The 25,850-nt window shown below is 27.3% G+C and overlaps 1 protein-coding gene across 1 annotated transcript in view; it reads left to right on the top strand.

The window, feature by feature from the left end:
- LOC113378684 (ABC transporter G family member 23) overlaps window positions 1-25,850 on the top strand; it is a 92,587-nt gene that overhangs the window by 38,171 nt on the left and 28,566 nt on the right. The gene's annotated exons all lie outside the window — the stretch shown is intronic.

Genomic DNA, 25,850 nt, shown 5'->3' with positions numbered 1-25,850 from the left:
ATATACTGTCTCCTGTAACACAATTTACATGTGCCCACATCTTACAAACTGTACATTTCACCCAATCTTCTTCACTTGAATCTGTGTATAATTCCCAAGGTGTTGGGAATCTGTGTATAAACCCCAGGTGTGATCAGATTACATTAATCAAGATAACTATTTATACAATTTAGCAATCACAAAAAATTACACATTATCAAAGATTGATAAATTTGAAATAAAATAAGACATATGCAATTTAAAATTAGTCGATGATAATAATGCAAACCGAAATGTTATGTTAGATCACCTGTCTAAAATAACGGACCTGCACAGTTCTGTTTATTGCGTCAGACTGCGGGATAGTAGTTATGACAATATTATGGTTTACATGTCTTGTGGAGACAAAAAATATTTAATATCGTTTAAGATCCTATTAAAAAAACTTGTGTTTCTGATAACCCTGTTACAGGTATTCCCTTGCTCCTCTACGTCTACTGTTAAAAAAATTTCTATCAAAACTGTATCATATAAAAAATTATTACTTATGAATATATATGGTAAGTGAAGAAACTAATATAAAAATATTTTAAACTAATATCTTAATAGGGCGGTATGATTGTTGAAGAAAACTCGTTAACTGACAATTGTAATATTGTCTTAACAATTAAATTCAAAAAAATTTTATTTACTATGTATAAGACAAAACATAAATTTAGTCGACATTTTTGAGTGACAATGAACTTCACTTGATCAGACTGACGCCGAATCACGAAACGTGTTCATTGCTCTCCTAATGCTCTCATAGTTATAAGATTTCACTTATTGCGAGCAAATATGAAAGAGTATACAGTTAATTTCCTTGCAAGCAATTTCTGCGGCCATAAAAATCAACGAAATTATCAATAATAACAATTTACTCAAATACAAAATCTCCTAACTGGCCATAAATCGCGACGGCAAACTGTTACGGATCATTTAGGTTATTACATTTTACGACTGCGAAGATTGCGGCATCGTAAAAAGAATTATGGGACGTTAAAGTATGAAACTATGAATTAAAGCAAAGCAAATACTATTGTTTATTAGAAAGTAATTCGTTCGTTATATTTAACGACGTCTCTAATGTCACACGGATTATATTTTCCTCGGAGAGAGAGAAATTCGATTGAAAACAAACGAAATCGAAACCGCTTCGTTATTTCTGCATGAGATATTTTGTGAGTAATAGCGCTTATTTATTTTATCTTATTGTCGCAAATATGATTGAATTCAATTAGATAAAAACTAATCGAAGGATCAAATAACCGAAGATTTTACATTGGCGATCTTGACAGTGGAAAAAATATAACAGTTAAAAATTAACAATGCGTCAGTACCACAGGAACTGCAGTCACTCTGAAAAACAAATGACTTTTATTTTTAAATATTGTTGTAAGACCATCGATGCAAGTACATTACAAAATTAATTGGTGTCATATGAAGTGCATGTTCAATTTCAATTATTCGGCCAAAAATTTAATGTAAAACAACAGTTTCATACAGGATAGGGCGGAGGAAAGCTCCAATTTGATTTTGAGCAAGTGTATTGTGAAAACCAAACCAATTATATTAGAACGAATAACACATGAAACAAACAACTATCTGACTATGTTCAGTAAAACTCCCAGCTAATTCATTATTGTAGAAATATCTAAACCACCACCGATATCTAAAAAACAAGTTAAGATGAAAATTTTTCAACAAAAATTTTTGAATGAAGAGGGAAAAATACGTATAATCAGCTTTTACCTAAATGTTCATGACGTTTCTATCAGAAGATAAACGGCCATGTATAAAAATCTATACCAAAAATATTTTCTTTCGTTGTAAGTTTTTTTAGTTGTGAGCACTGTTGTTTAGTTTACGAGAACTTAATATAATTTTTAGGCATATGCTATTTAATTGTTTATTAAGGAGTATTGTTAATTTTAAGTTGGATTCAACATCTTTTTTATATAATCGACCAACTGAACAAATAGTAAATAGAAAAATAAATTATGTTTATTATGTGCAATTTTACGAGAAATATATTGAATATAATATAGTTATTCCAACTCTGCTGCTGAATATTTCTGACAAAGTACTAGATTCCGGATATATACAGTATTATCTCTGTAAAAACTGTACCCATGAAATTTATATTTTGCATTTGTTGAAGATAAGCTACATTAAGCTACTATTTCGTAAAATCCCTTTAAAATTAAAAATAAGACACTGTTACTACTACATACATTTCGAGAAGTATTTTAGATTCAAGTATTAGTACTTTAGATTCAAAAAATGAATATAAATTTCATAAAACTTAAGAAATATCATAACTATTAATTATAATGTGGTTCTCAATTGAAAAACTTATTTTAAATAATAACATGTTATAATGCTCTTAACATAATTATTTCATTTGAATTAATATCAAACTAAAATGGTATATGAAGTTGTAATAGTTTATTACTGAAATTGAAATAATTTGACTTAATTTCAATATCGTGTCTAATCATAATAATATCGCAAAACAAAGTTATCTAACCTAACTTAATCACGTGAACCTAAGAGTTCAAAGCACACGCGAATCATAGACGTAGAAAAATCGACAAATTTAAAAATAAAGTACCAAAAATTAATTAAATTAATTAATTAAATTTGTGTTCCAAATTATATATAAATGTCAAATTGAAATTTAAAATATTTATATTTTTGTGAATGATGTGCAAACGTATCGAATTTTTGATACCGGTTAATTTACACGATTATTTAAATTGCTAGATTTATTCACAACTCTATCATTAAAATCTATCTGAATCTATTTTATTCAATATATGATTCAAAATCTTATTAAAAATTTGTATCGAGTTTACTGCTCCCTTCTGGTGAAATAAGAAATTAAGATATTTCGTAAGGTACTTTTGAGCTTCTAAAATTGTAAAATCGAAGAAAATGATCTTATTTTACGCTAACTTGTAAGCCATTAGTCAGATAAAGGAGCTAGTATATCTGAGGTTAAGGTTGTTATTGATTATATATAAGAGTAATTTAATTGTCATTTTATATATAAGAGTAATTCTAATTTTGCGTAAGTATTCCATATAAAACTGCAGTCCTATAATTGCTGCCTTTATTAAAATCCATTTTATAACCATTTCAATATCTTAATTTAATTTTTTTTAAACTTATAAATATGGCATAATATACTAATTAACGTCATATATATATATATATATATATATATATATACATTACTTTTATTATTATTTTGTTGAGCTTCGAACAAAGAATCCAAAGGTAATAAAAAAACCTTTCGGAACGAAGTACGTTCCATCTTCAGGACGTCTATCAAGAAACATGATCTTTATTAGATTGAAATAAACAATATATCTACGAAAAATATAAATTGATGGATTTTTACAAAATAAATAAAATTGTGAAAGAGCACCCATTATATAAAATATGACAATACAGGGTGGTCCATCTAGTGGTCCTAGTGATCTAGTGATCTTACGGTTTAGATATTTCTGTAAAGATAACATATAAAGTATTATACATCGTTAGAAAGATCTCAAAATTACTACAGGCAAGTTGCTATCGATAAATTCAAATTTTTAAATGGGCCACCCTATATAATAAAATAATATATTATATTTCATATATTAGGTTGGCAAATATCTCCCTTCCGCCTTTTTGTATTATAAACCAAGAGCAAAAAAGCGGGATATTTGACAACCTAATATATTACTGAATTAGTGTTTCCCATAGAAATAATCATATACATTTGAAATTGAAAAGGAAGATTTTTTTATTTTTTTATTTTTAACTCGTTTTATTTAGCAATCAGAAATACATAAAGATTCCTATGAAAAAGGAAGATGGAAATATAAAATTTTGCAACAAAAAATTGATTTGTTATATATCAAAATTCTATTGTAGTTCTACTACAATCATGATTGTTCTATTACCACCTACGCCTATGGACGTAGAGTAGTTGAATATTTCTTTTCAACAACAATTGAACATTTACAGTAGACACCATCATTAATCAATTATCAGTGGCCATTAGGTGCGTCCAATTTGTTCCGTCTTTATATAATTGATAAGTTCCAATTGGGGATCCATTACTCACGGCTCTATTAGCCCAGTAACATAGGTGTGATTCGGATAATACTTTCTATTAAACCTGATTGACAGGTCAGAGTAGGATAAATTGAATAAAAATAGTGGAGGAATTAACAGTAGTCGATCTGTTGACGTGAGATAATTGATTGTTGGATTTTTTTATACTACGAGATTAGTTCCTCTAAGATATCTTAATTAATTGAATAGAAATTGATTATCAAAATGTGTAACATCAAACAAAAACTTAACTTTAGGCGTAACTAATGAAATAAATAGGAGAAATAAGTAAAAAGAAATTCTGTCAGAATTTTGTTTTAATGATACTTGACTACGAAATACTGAAATTTCTCATTTCATTTATATTGTTTTGGATTAGTTCTCATTAAGATCTTTTACATTTTCCCATTAGTGAAACTGATCGTTTATTAGCATAAAAACAACAATAGGTGATGGCAATTATAAAGGTTAATTTACAAGTCAATGTTCAATGATTACTTATTTAATTATATGTTGATTAATGGATTTTAAACAAAAATGGTTCTGTTTGAAATTTTAATACTAAAATATTCATGCCACAACAATTGTATACACGAAATATATTACGAAAAAGCCATATTTAAAACATATTCATGAAAATTTGTACGTTTTTATGGATAACTGAATGAAATTTGTCTTATATTTAATTAGTTTTTCTTGTACTTCTATTTGTTCTAAATTCAAGAATATAAAAAAAACGTTTTAAAATATTTATAAAACTAGTGGTGTATGGCATCGTGCTTTAGGGCAAATTGCTAGAGCTTCCTGTACCAAAAATATTCAAATTTTTTATCGCCAAATGCATTGTTTTAATTTTTCAGTGGATGTTCAAAATCGAATACAAATAAAATGTTTTGTAAATCATTCAAATCGGACGCTTCGATCTCTCAAAACTGAATTACCATTTTTGGCACTTTATGAGCCGTATCTTCGAAACGGCTGGAATTGCCTTTGCCGAGAAACTATCAGCACGTCTTCCATGAATACGAATGGAATGATTTTTGATTTATTCAAATCGGTTGATTCGTGTGTCCCAAAAATATCGACGAAAATTTGCATCCGCACACACACACATACATACATTCGTTTTTTCTAATGTATGCCAAAATGTTCAGAAGCCTTTGAAACGTAAAGATATATAAAAATTTTCATTTCATTAAAAGTTAACACAAGGAACTTCTACATTTACACGTTCTATCATATAGCTAGAGGTTATTTTAGAGGTTAATGTTTTGCAACAAATTATTCAGAACTGTTCAAAGGCAACGCTGTTAATTAATACTGCAATTTATACTAAGTTTGTGATTTATTATATTAATTAAATTGCCCTACAAATATATCATTATCCAATATTTCTCATGACTACCTCTATTAATGCAGATCATTCAATTTTCATAAATTTTCAATATCGTCTCGTTGAAGAGACGAATGTGTACATAACAACCAGTTTGTAGTAAAATCGAGTTACTCCTTGTAAAAGCTGTTGAAGGTCTGTGCAAGTAAACACGATGAACGTAAGATCTCAAATTATCTATGCAAGTTAATTTATGCTAATAATGTTTATATTAAGATAAAAACTGACTTATATGAATTTAAATTTGCGGATTACATTTTAATCAGAATAGATACATATTCATGAATAACATAAACACATACGCATATGCATATTTACAAGACATAAATAATACATATGTATTCCAATACTATATTTGTCCACTATCTTTAATGAGATGTAAATGCCATTTTAGTCGATAAATAACTTTATAAGTTATAATTATAAAAATGAATTAGATTACGAACATGATTTAATTATTCCATTTAATCATAAATATCTAGTTTTTAATAAGTAATTTTATTTTTATATACCAACTTGATTTAAACTTGAATGTGAGATAAATATACAATTATTGGTTAATAAATAAATTATAATTATTAGTCGTACACAAATTAATCTAACTACATATACGTTATTGCACTGTCATTTTAATTCCAACAATAAGTTCAAACTCATATGACATTAAAACTCTAAAGTTTATAATAAATTAAATAAAATTCTGAATTTGATTTAGAATCATTTTTCAAAACATAGCGAAAGTGAATACCGGGTTTTACATTTAAGGAAATTTTACAATTTTTTAAATTTTGAAATATTTAGAAAAACTGTATATTTTTTAAAAAGTTTTATTAAAACTCGGTATTCACTCGGTATATATAGTAATTTTTGACTCTGCATTTCAGTTTCAAAAAAAAAAATATTTCGAGAATGTTCATGTACTGTACCGGAAGTTCCAGCAATTTGCCTTAAGGCACAATGCCATGCATCATGTTTTAAGTATTTTTTATAATTTTTGAACAATACGTATTTTTTGTATTTTCTTTACATTACAATTATTAATCAAGGCATTATGTTAGACCCTGTTATTATATCCAAATCAATTACATTCACAATCGTTATTTTTTACAAAGTTATAATACGAATGCGTTTAAAGATAATAAGTTTATATTTATATTTCCTAAAATTCCCAACTTAGATATTTTAATTTAAATAAATTGTTTTTACCGATAAAGCCATAATTTGAATAAAAAATAAGGTACAATTTACATTTAATTAGTTCAAGATTGCAGTCGTAAACAAAGCGTTCAAGATTATTTTTACATTTTTTGTAGAAAATGAAATTTCAAAAGACAAACTACTAACATGCGCGAAATATCTATCTCAATTGTTCATTAAACGCTAATTTCGAATGTGTCACCCTTATTATTTATGTTTCTATTTAAAATTGATTATTATTCAAATTGAAGGTAAACTCAAATTTTTACTTTCAATTTCGAATGATATATAGTTCTATAGATTCCAAGGCATACTTGCTTGTAAATCGCTAATCATGTAATAACATTACTTATAATTAAAATTAAAAAAAATAGTTTGAGGGCAATATTAACACTATTTTTTATTTTTATTTTTTTATAAAGATTATTTATACCCGATTTTGTAATATTGGGTAAAAATATGAATTTGCCATATTGCAATCCTTCGATTTTATTGGATAAAATTTTTATCAGATTTACAAAATAAATATTCTAACTGATTTATAAAATTAAAGATCTATCAACATAAACCTTACTTTCTACGATAAGAGGTTTCTCTGAAAATCCTACCAACAGCATTGAGTCTTGGCAAATTACTAGAATTGTTCGCTTTGTAAACAAAAATTGTTGAATTATTAAAATGATAAATAGATTAGTTTGTACAAGATTTATGCAAATTATTAAAAACGCCAAATTAAGATAGCTAGATCCGCTTTCTTGAAAACGTGGAAAAAACTAAACATTAAATATTTTTTTAAAAGTATTCCAAAAATGATAAGAAAGTGTTAAAAGATAAAGATTTTATTTAATTTTTATTGCAGGGAGTGCATGGTAAAATATTGACTTTGAAATCTCAAGGTTTTGAGTTCAAATCCCGCGCTGCTCTCAACAGAAAATAGTTCTTCTTCCGGGTACTATTACAACAAGGTTCATGCCATTAAATAAAAAAAATGATATATAAAAAGTATTTTTTATAATATACATTTGTTTAATAATAAGTAATGCAATATAATAATCATCAGATTACAAAATGCTGTTTATTGTTATTTTTTATAATATATTATTTTGTACAGCAATCAGGACTTAAGAGCTATAAGCTGATGTGCTGATTTGACTTAATACTTAATACTAGTCGGTTCCACATATGGCAACCCAAACAGTTATCCTATCTCTGTGAGATAAATTATTATTACAATTTTTGTGACAGTGCGAATATTTACGGATGCAGCAATGCCGGATCAGAACTATTTTCACTTGGAAAGATATTGCTATATATATATATATATATATATATATATATATATATATATATATATATATTTAAGTGAAAACTGTAGTTACTACTGGTCATACTCTCATACTCTCTGGGTCCTCTGATTCAGGTCCAGATGTTCTAGCTTACGAGCGAGCCCTGTTGTTAAAAATATTTCAAATTTGCTCTGCGGGAATACAATTTGTCTTTTACTTCAAAATATTACTAGTCATGACTAATGATTTTATAGCAATGGCTGTTTGTTAATAAATAATGAATCGATGCAATGGCATTAATGAAATAATGTAATGAATAGCTATCAAGAGTATAAGTTCGTTTGTGAAAGTTTATGATATCCGATGGTTTCGTAAACTGACTGCGCTATGAATCAAAAACTTAAAATATAGCGTAACAATACAAGATTTTGAAACGCTGTTAATTTTACGCAATTGAATTTATGCTATGAAACACATGAGTTATTTCTAAGAAAGAATACTTTGTTTTATTAATTAATCAAATTGAAATGATACATAACTTTTAGATGTGTTAGGTCATTTGTAAGAGAACGCAATCGATTTAAATATAGCTTCCAAGCAAACATGTTTAAAAGACGAGATATAAAGATTGCCACAACATAGTAGGGTAGGGCGGGACACAAAGGTCCAATGTAATCAATAATTATACTGTGTGAATCAAATTAACTACATTACAATTCATAACACGTATCAAACAAGCTACTAGAAATATGTTTCTCACTGTTTTTTTCTAAAATTCGTAATTTGTCTCTTTATATCCCATAGGCTGGGTAAAATGAGCTAAGGGGCAAATAGATCCAATGTCTTGTTTTTAATTTTAAAGAATTTTACGATATAATAGCTACATTATTTAATCAATGAAAAATATAAATTTCGTGGGTACATTTTTACAGAGATAACATATACGTATATATCCTTGATCTGTTATTTTATCAGAAATAATCATAAGGATAGCTGGAATAACTATTTATTAAAATTATCTCTTGTAAAATTGTTTTTGTTAACTTAATATACTTTTCTGTTCACTATTTTTATTGTTTACATCTTTGCCAGGGTGAAGGTTCAGATGTTTTTTTTTACTCCACCAAAATGTTATATAGAAAAAACTGTTGTATCTAACTTAGTTGTATACATTAACGTATTCCTCTATTATGAATAGTTACAATTTACTAAATTGACCTGACCCCTAATTTGTTAAAAATGAATTAATATATAAACGTATAGAATGTATTAAAAATATTTATAATACATCAATAATAATATAAGATTTTAAACCCAAAACGACAATATTTATGAGTGCAAATATTTTGCAACACTTAAAATATACTTTATTCAAATACCCACCCCGTAAAATTGCTATGAAATTACATCCGTTCGTTATAGAATTATTTAGATAAAATTTAGTCAACTATCAAAATTTTCAAAGAGCTTTTGTTTTTATTGTTTTTAAAAATTATTTAATAAATTTTTAAATTAATAAAATCGATACAACAGCGATCATAAATACCGAAGTAAATAGTAATCAATATTGCTTGAGTGAATATTAGTATACTGGTCATTCAAGTTTTATAAATAGACAGTATTGTGAAACATTACGTATATTTAGAAATTATTTTAGTACTATCGATAATTTGATTGAGGTAACGGTTCGGAAATGAATTGTTTTTGAAGACCGTACCAACTACTTCTCAAGATAAATAATACTCTGATGTAAAATAAATTTATACATGAAAATATTTAAATCCTAATATTGTGATAATTTAAAATATATCAAATTTAATGAATAAATAATGTTAGTTTTAGCATTTGTACGAAAATATATTGTCAGAACTTTTTTAAGCTTCAATCGGATTTTACATATTTGAGGTAAAGCGACTAGAGGCTTTAATCGTACAACTAACTAAATATTCAATAAATTCCAAAGATTTTGTTTTATTTCCTTTATAAATATATTAAAGTATTTACTAGTCATTTGCTTAATTTTTTAAAAGTTTTTCATAATATGTAATTGTGAGAGAGCATTTACATGCATCACAAAGGTCAAAAAATCCTTACTTTCTATTTTTGAAAGAAAGTTCTGGTAAGGTGACCATACGTCCCGGTTTGTTCCGGATTCCTCCTTGTGTCCCGAGTTTTTCTAATAACAATATTTGTCCCGGATTTATATGTTTTGTCCCGGATTGTCCCGGGTTTTCGAAAAGGTAAATTTACAAAAATTATGAAAATAAACAAGCGCTATTTTTTTAAAATTATTATAAAGAAAATTGAATAGAATTTTATATAAGGCTCAAAAGCGAGAAAAATATAGAGCTAAAACATAGATAAAAGAATATTACATATAATTGAACAACAGAGTTTTTATTAGAAGTCCGCAATTGGGATTAAAGAAAATTGATTCATATAAAAAAATATTTTTAATGTATCCTTATTATGCAGTGTTATCTCAGTAAAACAGATACCCATGAAATTTATATTTTGCATTGATATAATAATATAGCTATTATTTCGTAAAATCTATTCAAAATTAAAAATCTCTTTGCAATCTGCGCGTCCCATTTTACCCCGTCTAAGGAATAAAAAGTACCAGAAAACAATTTTTTGAAAAAAAAACAAAGAAACACATTGCTACAATAATTAATTAGATTATAATCATAAAAATTTGTGGTTTGGCGTAAAGAATTGCAAAAGCAGAAGTCTTTATAATAGAAATATTTACTCCTAGTTTACATCACCTAGGCTAAAGGCAAGAACGCTCTTGGCATTAAAAAATTTTAAAAACTAAATTCGTGTGTCCATATACATTCCTCAGTTTGCTCAGACTTTTGGATAATTGCACTGTAATCATAACTAAATTAATTGCGAAATGGTACAAATTTGTTGCGCACACCAGACGATTCAATTCCTTTTTAGTTCAGTATGTTTATTTGTCCATTTTCACTTTCAATCCGAGCAATGATGTATTCATCTGCGGATCCAAGTCTGCAGAAATAATAAACATACGATAAACATTTCACATAATATAAAAGAAAAAAATCTAGAGACCTGTTACTGCGTTGCGACCAGTTCTCTGTCTGGTAAAACCCTGCGAAGCCAAGGACTCCCGTATCATAGCACAAGAACGTGCGTTCAAATGTCATGAAACCGAATGCTACTAACATATCAAAACAATCCTAACAACTGCTTCGGAAACTGGATTAACTTTTATTCATAACTAGATAGCATGTAAAAATAGGCTATTGCTGCATCAGTAAAAACATTCATCAATAATACAGAAATTGTGGTAATAAAATCAATCACATAGAGACAGGACAACTGTTCGGGTTGCCATCTCTGGAACCGGAGTAACTAGTTGAGGAGTGTTCTGGTCTACATGTTTTTTTAACATAAGTTTTGTCTCTTCGTATATTTTCTCAAAACTGTCATTTTCGATACGTTACTCATAAATTCTCAACTTCCACTGAACCGATTTGCTTGAATTTTTTATAGAGTTTACTTCATAAACTTTTCTTTACTACAAACTACGCTCACTCCTAAATTCAGATTTTTACTATTTTAAAAAAATTCGAGATCATAAAAAAAAGTAGTAAAAGCTTTTATTTTTCAGGAAGTTCAGTACGATTCCAAATTATACGATTGCAACATTAATATACTAGATTAATAATATATAAATATTTGGGCTAAATATTAATAAATATGAGGGCTAAAATCATGAGTATGGTCCGCTGCCAATTTTTTGAGACCTCCCACTTTATAACCTTCTGTAATAAAAACTTAATGACTGTTTTTAATAATTAGGAATCGGATACAATTTTTGCAGTATGTAGTTCAAAGTTTTTATATCTTATATGCCTACATAAATTTTAAATTTAAAATAATTTTTGTTTATAAATCAAGATGTTTAATGTTTTTGAGACTTGCCTAAGTTGTGAGGACAAATAAAAAGACTGAAAAGAAAACAGCCCAGCTTTTTGCAGCAATGTCCACAATGATTTTTTCCGTATTTCGCACACTTGGCATTTATTTTTTATCTTCAATTTTTGTTATCTCTATCTCAGTAGTTTTTTTACACTTATCTTTCGTTTTTATTTTTTTCAAAATCCTCAATTTTAACATACAAATCACTAATGAGAAGTATCATTCAGTATCAATAGATAAAGCTCTTTCTACACTCAAACATTTTGTTTATATATTTTTAATGGATATTTGAAAAAAAGAACTTATTTAGTTTCATATAAAATATATAGAACTATATATTAATAGTGTAAATATTAAAACTATATAGTTAATTGTGTAAGATAACCAGATAATTATCATTTTTAAATATTCACTTCAATCAACAAAAAACACATTTTTGCAAACCAACTTCAAAAACACATTATGTTTCTCCCATTTTCATATATTTATTATTGTACTTTGTTAATATAATAGTAAAATCTAAAACTAACTAAACTAACTAAAATTAAATCTCACAAATTTCAAATGTCATCGCGCTTATAATTGACTCTGAATTAATTATATGCAGAACAAACAAGATATGTGTTTCGTTTTTTTTTAATTTAAATAAATTAAACAGTCAAATTATTCTATAAATCTTTGATAGCTAAGCTCAGAAGTCCCTCGTCAAGCGTTTCTTTTTTATATTTAAAGCATATAAAATCCCGCAACGAAAATACTAATATAAAAGCGACCTCCAAAATTTTTGAAGGTGTTAATCCAAAAGATAGTTATTGTAAATACAAATTCGCACCTATAATAGACTCCGTCCGATACCACAAGATCATCGAGAATAAAACTACTTTTAAAAAAATCTAAACATTCTTATTGCGGATGTAATAAAAATAAATGTATGTAATAAAAACACTATATATATTAAGTAAATACCGTTTTGCTTATTATCATAAAAAGGAAAGTTGCTAATATCAAGTGTTTTCATGTTTGAAAATCTACAAGTTAAGTATATCATATAATTAGAAGAATATTCTATGGGAATTTAAAGCAGATTCATAGTTTTGTTCTCAATTTGCAAACATTTGTTATTTGATGGAGTAGTAACGCGGTCCATTATCGATATCTCAGAAATCAATAAAGTTAAGAATTTTTTAACATCAATTTTTGAAAGTATAGGGAAAAAGATGTATAACCAGCCATTACCTTGATTCTTTCCCTGTCGCTATCGATAATCCACAACAAGAATATTTTCTTTCGTTGTTATTCTTTTGGTTGTGAGCACTATTCTATAGTTTACCAGATCTTAATATAATTTTTAAATATACGTTATTCGATTGTTCAACTTATAAAGTCGGATTGTTAATTTTGAGTTAAATTCAATAGTTTTTTTTATATAACCTCTATGAAAGCCCCCATCTGACTGGGGTAAAATGCTAAAAGGAACCAAGTGAACCTTCACCCTTGCAAAGGTACAAAAAAAAATAGCGAATGAACAAGAAAATTAAGTTCAAAAAAGCAATTTAACAAGAGATAAATTAAATACATGATTATTGCAGCTCTGCTTATGAATATTTTTATTTTGTCGAAATACCCGATCAAGATTATTTACAGTGTAAATATGTCTCTTGTGAAATGCATACATAAAATTTATATTTTGCATTGGTTCAATAATAAAGCGATTATTTTGTAAAATTACTTCAAAATTAAATTAAGGCATTGAACCTGTTTGTCCTCTGGCCGTCTCAATTTAATCCGCCATGGGGTAAAAAGAACTATGTTACAAATTTTTGAAAAATAGTATAAAAAACACATTTCTACATTGATGAATTATCTAGAAGTTTTACTGAACATAGTCAGATAGTTGTTCGCTTGATATGTTGTATTTGTTGTGACATAATTGGTTTGGTTTTCACAATATAATTGCTCAAAGTTAAATTAGACATTTGTGCTACGCCCAACCCTATTATGATCTAATGTTTTGATACATAAAAATATTTCAAATCTTACGTGTTAGTTACAGTATCCACAATATTATTGAACAAATGACTTATATTTTCCAGTTAAAAATCTCTGTTTACTTATTATTTTAAAGATGATAATTTTAAATATCAGTAAAATATTTGCATAAAAATTTCAATCAGCTGATCGAAGTCCACTCGGAACTCGAGTTTACCGCAAAAAAATGTACCGAAACTAATGGAAATACACAGAAATTTGAACACGTGCCAAATTTTGTGATATCCGATCTAACATTAATATTATGCACAGAATTAGTTATAAATATAATCTATATGAATCTTAATTTTTTTATTCATATTTCTGTGACGTAAATCCGAGGTGTTTGTTGCAGAAATATGTTTCTTTAAATTTCAGCAAGGCCACAAACATATCAGACGCTATAATTTCTTTGCATTTGCCAGCAATATTATATTACGTCAATAAGATTTGGACGTCAAATAATTTCGATGATTATTACGTTTCAATTTGTGATGTCACAATGCACTAAATAAAAAATACGCTTTGTCATTCCCATCCGGCTGTTTGAATATTTGGCGAAATAATTGACTATTAATTTTGTTTATCAAGTTTTTTGGTAATATATTCAAATATATTTTTTACTTCCGCAATAATTTGTACGTATTTATGATATATTATTTCCTATCGAGATTATAGTTTGAAATGTGCAATAAAATCAAATTATTACAATTATGTTTTCGTAGAATATAATCAAATCAATCGCTACACATTCTTATCAATTATTTGAAAGTCAAAATAAAAACTCATAAAGTCAAACAAACTATTTATATTATAACGAAATCAATTGCACTGATCAATGATTACATACACACACACATATATGTGTATACATATAAAGCTGAGGAAAAATTTCTTATAAATGGGGCCCAAACGATTATAATATAATAATAATGAAGATAATTATCGATCTATGGGTCATTTCGGAAATATTTTTTTTTTTTTATAATTTTTGAACAGAAATCAGAATCTAATATAATAGTCCTATAAGCTGTTGTGCTGATGGAAAATAAATTTCAATAAAGTTTCGCTCTATATATTTAAAAATTACTTTGTAAGGATCACACGTTTACTCATTTGGGGATTTGCAGAATATGTTTTTGATGGTCCATAAAATATTCTAGACCTATGCTTGAATTCAAAAGAAAATGGTTAGGTAAACTATTCTACTTATTCTACTACATTTTTATAGATAAGTATTGTGATTTTAATACAGTAAATAAAAAAGGTAAAAAAGAAGAAAATAACGTTATTGGAAACTTGAGCTATAATAGAAAAATATACCGAATAAAATGAAAGAAAAATTATAACATAGCTCGAGGGCATAATAAAATATCTAATTACATTTTTTATCTATCCTTTAACTTAATCTTTAATTCAACACTTCTGCAATTTTACATGGATGTAATTTGATTAATTTACATAAATATTTAATATATTATTATTGTTGTCTAGATTCTATTGCCTATTTCCTAGTATGTGGTATTTTCCACCAGCACAAAACATGAGATCACAAAAATAAAATGAAATTCATTTGTCCAGAAAATAATGTAGTTAACACATTTAACTCAAGAGATAAAAATACAGATAAATAATAATTAAATTATGAAGTTATAATTGTTTGGCGTACAATTCATGGCGTACGAAAAGTCAAAACAATGCACACAATTATTCACTATACACATGGGTACCAAATGAATCTAAAATAATAACAATGGTAAATAGTATGTATATCATGTCTCCAAGATGTTTTTATTAATTTTCCGTAGTTATTTTTTTTTTGTATTTTTGTGTTTCTGCTTATTCTGGGATACAATAGAAAAATTTAATGTAAATGTATTTGTGTGTGTAGTATGCATTATATTGCTAGAAATATCCACAGTATGTCGTAGAATCTATTGGGATGATTGAAAACCCATTTTATTCGAATTGACAATGCGTCAATGCCCAATCGAATATATAAATCTCTTTTTTCGGGGTGAAAATTTGCACTTAGCATATTAAAAAACAAATATTTTTTATACAGATTTTTGCTAAAATTCTAATTTTGTTCCAATAAATAACACATTTTCAATAACTTTTAAGATTCACGTTAAAAACATATAAGAAGCGAGAAAGATTTCAAATTTTGAAAATTATAGATAAATTGGTCTTCATTAATTTAGCCCGTAACTATTTACAATATTTATTTTGAACTGTAATTAAGAATAAATCTGTTGAACCTTAAATGAACCTCCCCCATAAAGTGGTTGAAACTAAGAACTTCGAATCAGAGTTTTCTTCGTGTCAATAGGTTTTTACTTGAAAATACAGATAGCAATATGCAAATCAAAATATGAAATTGCTGCATCAATAAAAAGTCATCAGTATTAGAGTAATTGTAATAATAAAGTCATCAAAAAACTATGGGCCAAGCGTTGGGTTGCCCTCTATAAATCCTCCTCATTAAGAATGCATTGCAACTTTATAGGACTTTGATTGCTGGTACTAATATAGAAAAAAACAAAGAAAAGGTAAACACAAATACATATGCAGGAAAAAAATATACAGGTGCCAATTCCGCCGTAAAGTAGTCCAATATTATGACAAGGCTATGTTAAGTGGCAGTTTTCATATAAAGAGGTACTAAAAACGAACAAAATTCTATGTGTTTACTGTGCAGTCAGGCGTTTTAGATAGGAAACCTAGCATAGAAAACGATGTTATCATAACTGCATCTTTGGGATATGGCTTGATAACATATGAGTGAAGTTGCATTTTATGTATAAAACATGGCATTTTGATAGTATTTAGTAGCATAGTAGCATAGTAGTATGAATACTGGAACGTAACATAGCCTTCCCATAACATTGGTCTATTTTACGACAGAATCGGCCCAATAATCTTGGATTTTGCACAATATATATAATGAAGTTCTGAACTTCTCTATCTTTTGGATAAATACTCTATAATATTTTCATGTGAAGTAAGAATTTCATAGATACACGTTTACTTATTTAAAGTCTACTCATCAAATGGTAAATTCTAGCAAATTGCCTCACAACTAACCACTAGATCTATTTCCTGAATTGAAACAAATTAGAGTAATTAAGAAAATTATTACAAGTTTTGTGAATTGATCCTATTGCGTATAAAAAATACGCATATTATTTATGAATTTCCAAGTCGTAAATCTGGGTTAGTAGACCTTTTATAAGTATAAACTATTGCGAAGTGTTATTAGTATTGCAATTGTCCATATCGTGCATGTGTGTGGAAAAGTATCGGAGTCCGTAGGTACCTTGAGCATCAATTTTGCAACAGTACAATTTACAATTCCATAACTATAGACACTTAGAGAACACTGTGGAAACTATTTGTTCATAAGATTCATATATATGTAAGTAATGAAATACTGTTTATCGTCCATATTACATCAGCGCTTTTAAAAAGTATATTTACGGAGTGATTAGCATCGAATTTCGCAACGATTGTTTGTGTGCGCGATTGTTCTAAATTAGTGAATTTCTCGTTTTTTATTATATTTCACATTAATTTTTTATAAATCTTTTTAAACTGAAAAACGAATTGTAAAAATATTGGTTAGGAAGCAATTATTTTCCAAACATTTTGAAAATATACTCGTGCTGTACAATAGTTACTTTAATATTCAATTATACAAAACCGAATAACTTAAATCTAATTAAGTTTCTAATCTTTCTTCATACTAACATTAGTTATTAGTAAGTTAATACATTCGAAAAATAGCAAAACATACACATTTCTACAATGACGAATTAGCTAGAGGTTTTACTAAACATATTCAGATACAAAGTTGTTTGTTTGATATGTATAATTTGTTGTGATATAATTGGTTTGGTTTTCACAATATAATTTCTCAAAGTCCAATTGGACCTCTGTGCCCCACTCTACCCTATATGTATAAGCTCATCATGAAATCAAAATATTGTCAGAAATTATGTTTCTCATATTTATATATTTATCACAGGTATATTTAAATTCTGAAAAACAGTTTTGACCCATCAATAATTATGAATCTTTATTGTAAATTATAATTGCATTAATTATTAATAATAATTCATAATTACCAAAACTAATTGCAGTTAGATAACATAATTACTACATTAAAATGTAAGATAATAATATAAATTGCTTAATTATTTTATTATATAAAAATATATGATCAAAATTCAGATATAATAAATTTTTGCAATGAAATTCTAGAAGGAACGCGGTAGAAGATTGTAAACCCTTCCAAAACTCTGTAAGGAATTTAGGGAAAAAAAATATCTAAAATTTAAAAAATTCTAATTTAGATAAAAATACTTTTCTCCGACCTCAACTCAATCCAATCCAATCAAGTAAAAAAATACAAGAATGTATATTTTTACTTAGAGTTTTTGAAGGCCAAGCTAATTGTAAGTTCTTTGTAACATTTGTCGTTTCTCGTTTAGCTTTGTTCGTTTTAATTACTATTTCTTAATCAAAACATCACTAATTTTATTACTACTTTATATTTTGTATAAATAAAAACATTTTGCATACTCATAAACTTTGTAATAAAAGTTTTATGTATGACCAAACGTGTTTTAAATGAATTTTATATAACAAATATAACTTTTAAGAACCAATGTACTTACTTATTTTGAAGTTGGTAATATTTTGTTCATAATCATTCTCATTTAGTACAATCGACTTTATACAAAAATTCAGCAATTCACTAATTGTAAGCGTTTGCAAAATAAAACTCATGGCGTGCTCTATTCTTCTTTGCAATTTTACACAAATATCTAAAAACTGTATTTAATTATTTTTTTACTTTTTACACTTCAGTGCCTTTCTTTCAAAAGCGGGCGTCGCATTGTCGACCAACTTTAAAAATTTCGAATTCATACTTCAACAAAAAGTCTTAATTTTTGAAAACTTAGGGCAATTGTAGTATTTTTTTTGAAAGTGATCCTAGAAATTATTCACGATTACGGTTCCAAAGTTTAAATGATCAAAGTTTATGAAAGTAAACCACAATAACCGAAAAATGGTCAAAATTTGACCAAAGCTTTAGGTTGCACTGCAAAGCTCATAGTTTACAAACAACGAGCAATGAAATATTTAAAAATCCGAAGAAAGTATTCAGTTGATTCATCGAAGAATGTATCAATTTGGTACTGCGTTGTATATCTTCATAATATATGCCTAGTCTAGAATTCCCTCAATATAGATCACGGCAACTCTAAATATGTCACCAGGTTACGATGACTGACACTGCTTAGTTAATAGTTTTTAATTGCACCTATCAGCATTAATTCTAATAATAAGTAATAACAGAATCTGAACATCGAGTGTTAAAACAATAGCTGTATGTTTATATGTTCGATTTGTTTTCGATTAATATCATAACATTAATATTTTTAACCTATATGTACGTGACCGAGTTTCGGTATTGGAACAGTTGTAGTCGGGACCTCGTCTAATGCAATTCGCCAATTTGTCCGCATCGGAGTTTTAGAAAGTGACATAACATGCGACTTAGTGTACGAGTTGTGCCTCAATTCTTAATTAGTGTCTGTGTGTGCTTGTGAAGAAGAACAATTAAAAAAATTTACAACTAAATTTATAAATTATTTATCAGTTTTCTTGAAGAATCGCCAGCGAACCGGTTGGCTACTTTGATTTGTTGCCGATAAGTGTTAATCAGTGCAAATGAAAGTGTAAGTGATCAATGTTATAAGTGCGTTATATTAATTTTTAAGTTTTAACCAAACTAAAGATAATTTAGATTTATTAATAAACCATTCACAAAATAATTCCTCATATTTTTTTTAATTTCAAATAGTATTTTCTACTACACCAGAAAATTTGTAAATATTTTGTAATCTGTGAAAATAGGTGCTACCTCCAATAACAAGCTTAGATTCCCGCTATAGTAGAGAAATCCATTTTCATTTGAAATATATCTCAAAGCTATATTCAATTCAACTAGTGGTGCATGGCATCGTGCCTTAAGGCAAATTGCTGGAACTTTCCGTACCGCAATGTAATAATCAAAGAATTTTGAATGTTTTTAGCCTGAATTAAATTTGTTTTTTAAAACGTTTTTTGAATCATTGTAGTCAGATGATCCATTCTCTTATTGCTATTTTTCACTTTGTGCTCCGTATCTCCTAAAAGGGTGGACCTGTTTTTGACAAAAACTAACCAGCATATCTCCCCGTCAATAGGAATAGATAATTTTTAGAATCATTCGGTTGATCCATTCTCTTGAAAATGGAAATGACAATGCATTTTATGCTTCGTATGCCACAATGCTCAAAAATGTCTGAAACGTGAAAATATGCAAAAAAAAATATTTTCGATTTTTGGACGATTGCAATAACTTACCCTACGGGACGTTAACAAATATACAATAAAATATTGAATTATTTAAAAAAACTTTTCTGGCAGTTCATTACATTTTAGTCCTTTTTGTCATTAAAGTTAAATACCAAATATTTATTTATACATATAGAGCCCGACGTTTTTATCTCACAGAAATTTTTTCTTAGCTATGATTTTCTTAAAGTTTCTCTTCTCGCGCGACTTGCAAAACAAATTTTTGGTCTTTTTCGCCCTAGTCCTTCTATGTTACTCTATATAAATTGATATAATAAATTTTAATTCCATTCCGATTTCATTCGGATTAAAGTATAAATCTCCACAGAAGGTCATTTAATTTTCTTGTCACACTCTCTTGAATAGTTATAAATATGCGAAGCTTAAAAAAGGCAGTAATTGACGTAATTAAACAGACATAAAAACATAAGAATATACAAAATATCGGTCTTACATTTTATCACGAATATTTATTTCTTAACAAGTTTTCAACCATAATTAATTAGCTCAAAATATAAATAATTAGTCCAAGATGCAAAAAAAACATAATAATATGATAATCAAACTAATGCGTTTAGAATCTAATTTAATCAAAAGATTAATATATGCATGGCATTTAATATTTTAACAATTGAATATCTTACTTCTCGTCTATCTAATGATGATATTTAAACTACGAAATAGTATTAAATGCGAATTTAAATTGTAAAAGATTTTCGGAGATAACGAAGATATAAAAATCCATCTAATCGTAGCAGATTATAAAAATGTGCTAATCTCATGTTCTGATATTTATAATAATAATTTGAGATAATACTATGAAGTATTATTTGTAAATGTCTATAACATATAATTTTCCACTTGAAAGGTTAATAAGCATTTAGAATTAACAAAATTTAAATAGTTTGGTCTATTTTGATCAGAAAATACTTAAATACTTTCTCTATTAGATGTGCATGTAAGTAAGTTTTTGTTGTAAGTGAATAGTGAATGATGGTTATATACTAAATACAGATATAATGTTTATCTAATAATTTTAAAAACTATGTGTGAAATGAAATAAGAGTAAACAGTTTAAACCAGAATTATTCATTTTTATTGCACAAAATTGTTTATGTGCCTTTGCATATTCAAGCTATCTATTATTATTGATAGGAGAAATGCAGATTGGCACACATTATAACCAATTTTATTTCATTATGCAAGGTGCATTTATAAGTATTATTATGAAGTTTGGATCCAAAATCTATCTGCAAACCAATGCAAATTTAGAAAATTCTTCAGGAAATATTTAACATAATATCAATACTTCATATCTTTAATTTAATATGAAGAACAAATTCTTCATATCTTTGCAAATATCACAGACTTTCGTCATAAGTATGTGAACGGATATATATTATCGTGGAATCCATTCGTTCCGTTGATTTGTACTTTGTAAGCATTCTGTGAATTTATTCTAGACTAGATTTATTAATTTTTGCTATGACTGGCATTAACTCAACAGAACTCTGGATGAAAGCCAAATAACCCATGACGTTCATGAACTGTGGATCCTGAACTGTTTCCAAAGATTTCTGGATTTGTTTTCTAAAATGATCACCATATCTAAGTAATTTCTGGTCAGATTCTGTTTGCATCGAAAAGTGTTTGAATAGTACATTTTATGCCCCACAATATATTTAAGAAATTATAAAATTAAAAATGCATAACCTGGCATAGAGCGTGCGAGATCCACTCGTACTCATATTTTTCATGTTAATCGTTTACCTCCATCAGTGCGTAATTCAAATAAGTAGCTATTGAACATTTACTGGAAGGAGTTAAAACTACAAATTGCCCAACTAAGATATGAGAAGTAAACCTTGGTCATCGTCGTATAGAAAACTTGTCGAATTCAGTCCAATGACGATATGATCAAAGGTCGTTCGCCTCACATCACGGCTAGTCTGATCGTTTCCATGGATGATATGAATCATGACCCAAGGACGCCAATATAAATGTACGGATCAGGAATGGCCAAGAAAGTGATGGTTTTCAAGAATCTTAAGTTATCTATTGCCAAATCTTCAGAATTCATAGCATAAGCAAAAGCGTAGTTGGTTTAGCATAATCGTATTGTTGAACATTTTAATTAAATCATATCAAATATACCCTTTTTTAAATATCTGCACCCATTCTATAAAGAACATCAGCAAATTTTTAGTAGTACTTAGAATGTCTAAAATAATGTCCAATATTCGGGATTGAGCCTTATAAAAATATGTTAGAAATTATACAATACATTTCAAATATCTATATCATTAAATATTTTTCAACTTTTCTCTGAATATTTTTGAAGGAGTTTTGAATAATTTTGTTCAAATTTTGATCGAATAGCATTGACCCACTAGTTACAAAATCAAAACCGTGTTGAAGATCATTTCGAACACATTAGCTTATTATTGTCAGATTACTCGGGTTATTGAAGTTGATTTGTATAAAAATATTTATATGATAGATGTATTAATTACAGCTTCTAGAACATTTTGAATGATTTATTCCTAGTCACAGGTTCTGGTAGATAATAAAAGCATGTTTATTTAAAAAATAGTAACTACAATAATAATGCCATACGTTATTAAGGCGAATCGGATATAAATATTGTAAATTATTATTTAAACATAGAATTCATATTTTTATTTCATAATTAATTAAATTTTATTTTGGTGAAAAAATTCTAATTAGATTATTAAATGGAATCGAATCGAGCTACCTTAAATAGTAATTGTAAGTTACTAATACAACTAATACAAAATATATTAAGTAGTTCTAAATTGATCACACATTTCTTGATGTCGTACTACAAATTATTTAGTTAGTTAAAACAGCAAATTTGTATTACAAAATATTATTTTTTTTAAATAATCCGTGGTGCACAAGGACTACAAGGTACTCAGTTAAAATCTATGTGAAATCCAGTTTCACTTAAAAATATGGTTCATCGAAGAAAAAACTCATTTGAGCACTGCGATGTACAAACACAACGGAATTTTTTTTACAATAAAATTTCTCTATATTTTACCTGAGATATCGGATCTGCTCAGATTATTACACCCATTATCATGAAAACCAATTTAAATTTATACAATTTTTTAAAAAAATTGATTTATGAGAACTATCAATTACCCATCCTTGATTCGTATGAATCTATTACTTAGCATTTGTTTACAAGCGACCAGTTAATTGTCCGTAATCATATACAGCAACTTCAATTACACGTTAATAAAATCGAACAAAAGGTTAACTTGTCGACTTTTAGATGTTGATGGTGTCATTTAGTGTAAAATCCAAGTCATCAATATATTTATCACATACATAATATGAAAAGTTAGTCTAAAAGAAGATTAAAATTGAAAATGAGAAACATTTTAGCGAGGTGCAATATTTATGAAATAATGGTCGGTGAAAATTTTGTACATAATGAGTGGCGTCGACGTTAAGTTTTAGACAATTGGCACAAAAAATTAGTATATATCTAATATATAATCTATTTTCTTCCGCAAGAATATTCTTGGCAAAATTTGTTTATAAAAAGAATTAATGATCACCAATAACGACGATTAACAATAACGATTTTTTTTGTTTAATTCAATAATATAATCATAATTGGCCTTTATTATTTTGCACAAAAATATATCAGAAAAAACTGTTGAACCAGAAGTTGCTGAATATATTCACGTAGACCACATGCCGGCCTTGTCTATAACTCAAAGACCTTTATATATTATACTTTCTAAATGAATTTTTCTTCAAATAATTTATTTTGATAAAGTATATTGCAGTGGAAGTTGCCTTTACACTAGACACAGTATACATATTTTGTCAAAACGACAAAATCTCCAATCTAGCAAGTCTTCAGCATGATTATTAAAATGCCCTTTTTACCTTAAATGACTATTAGGTTTCACTTAAATGATCTATTAAGTTATTTTTGTAGAAAATAGTAGTAATTTGCAAACATATTTACTTCCCATTGCCTCTGGGTAATGTGCAAATATATTTGCAATTGAATATGGTTAGTGGTTAATATAAAAATAACACTAATATAAGCTCCGATGATCAATCAACATTGAAAATTCTTTCCGTTTAATATTCCTCCCTCGCATTTTATTATCACTATATGCAATCTACATGAAACATCTTTGCATACAAATAGAAAGTTAACAACCTTATATATTCTATTATTTATATAAATTCTAGTATATGTCAAAAGTGGTAAACGTTTATCGTAAATATGTCCAAGTCATCGAACCAACATTCATGTACAGACAAGATTCAAGAAAAAAATGATCTGCATAAGCTGTAAATTATTTTTTCAGTTATATTTTTAAATTTTTAGAACATTGCTGCATTGAGCTGAGATCTATAATAAACAAAATAATTGATATTACTATTAATGAAATTTGTTGACGTTTGACGCGATTGTGACGACGAATGACGCATTGAATAAAATTATGAATAATAAAATTAATGAAGATTTTAATTATACTTTTATTATATAATTTTTGTAACAAATTAATGTATACATATGCTGTTTTCATTTTAATGGATTAGATTAGATTTTAGTAATAGAATTTTAATTATTACTAATATTTATTATAATACTTAATAAGGATTAATTAAAATATTTTTTGTCTTCATTGGACATGTAAACCATCATGCATAATATTGTCATATCTATTGTGCAACAGGCCGTCGCAATATACAGAACTGTGCAGGTCCGTCATTTAGTATAAAATTGATCTATAATGAAACTTCGGTTTGCGCTAATATTATTGACTAATTTTAAATTATATATATATATATATATATATATATATATCTTATTGAGTTTCGAATTTATCAATCGTTGATAATGTGTGATCATTTTTGTAATGATTAGATTGTTTAAATATTTTTCGTGATTAATGTAAAAAAAATCACAACTGAGGTTGGTTTAAACACAACCTTGGGGCCAGTTGTAACATACAAGAATTATATACAGATTGAAGTTTTTGTTTGTAAGGTGTAATCAAATTAAATTACGTTACAGGAGGCACTAAATCTTTTATTTGTACTATTATATAAATTGTAGTTTACGTTAATTTATGATAAAAATTTATAATTATATAATTTATTAATTTGCGTTTATTTACAAAAAGAAAATTACTCGAAAACATGTCAAATTTCTTAAAAATATGTAAAGAATAAATTATCAGAGGTATTACTACCGTTTTTTTGTCATTACTACTTGACTTGTTGGACGTCACAACTAGCCCCAAATACGGGGTTAGCTGTAACATCAAACTTTTTCTAGAAAATGATTAATTGAAATAATTAATAATAGAATGGTAGGTGAATAGTTACAGTAATTATCTATCTTCATATCTGAGATATATAATCAGTGGATCTCAAGATAAATTAATTTAATAAGAAAG

The sequence above is a fragment of the Ctenocephalides felis genome, unplaced genomic scaffold (assembly GCF_003426905.1).
Source record: "Ctenocephalides felis isolate EL2017-DRISC unplaced genomic scaffold, ASM342690v1 CF-g0.4_SCAFFOLD_01886, whole genome shotgun sequence".
NCBI lineage: Eukaryota > Metazoa > Arthropoda > Insecta > Siphonaptera > Pulicidae > Ctenocephalides > Ctenocephalides felis.
This window is presented reverse-complemented; position numbering and strand designations above follow the sequence as displayed.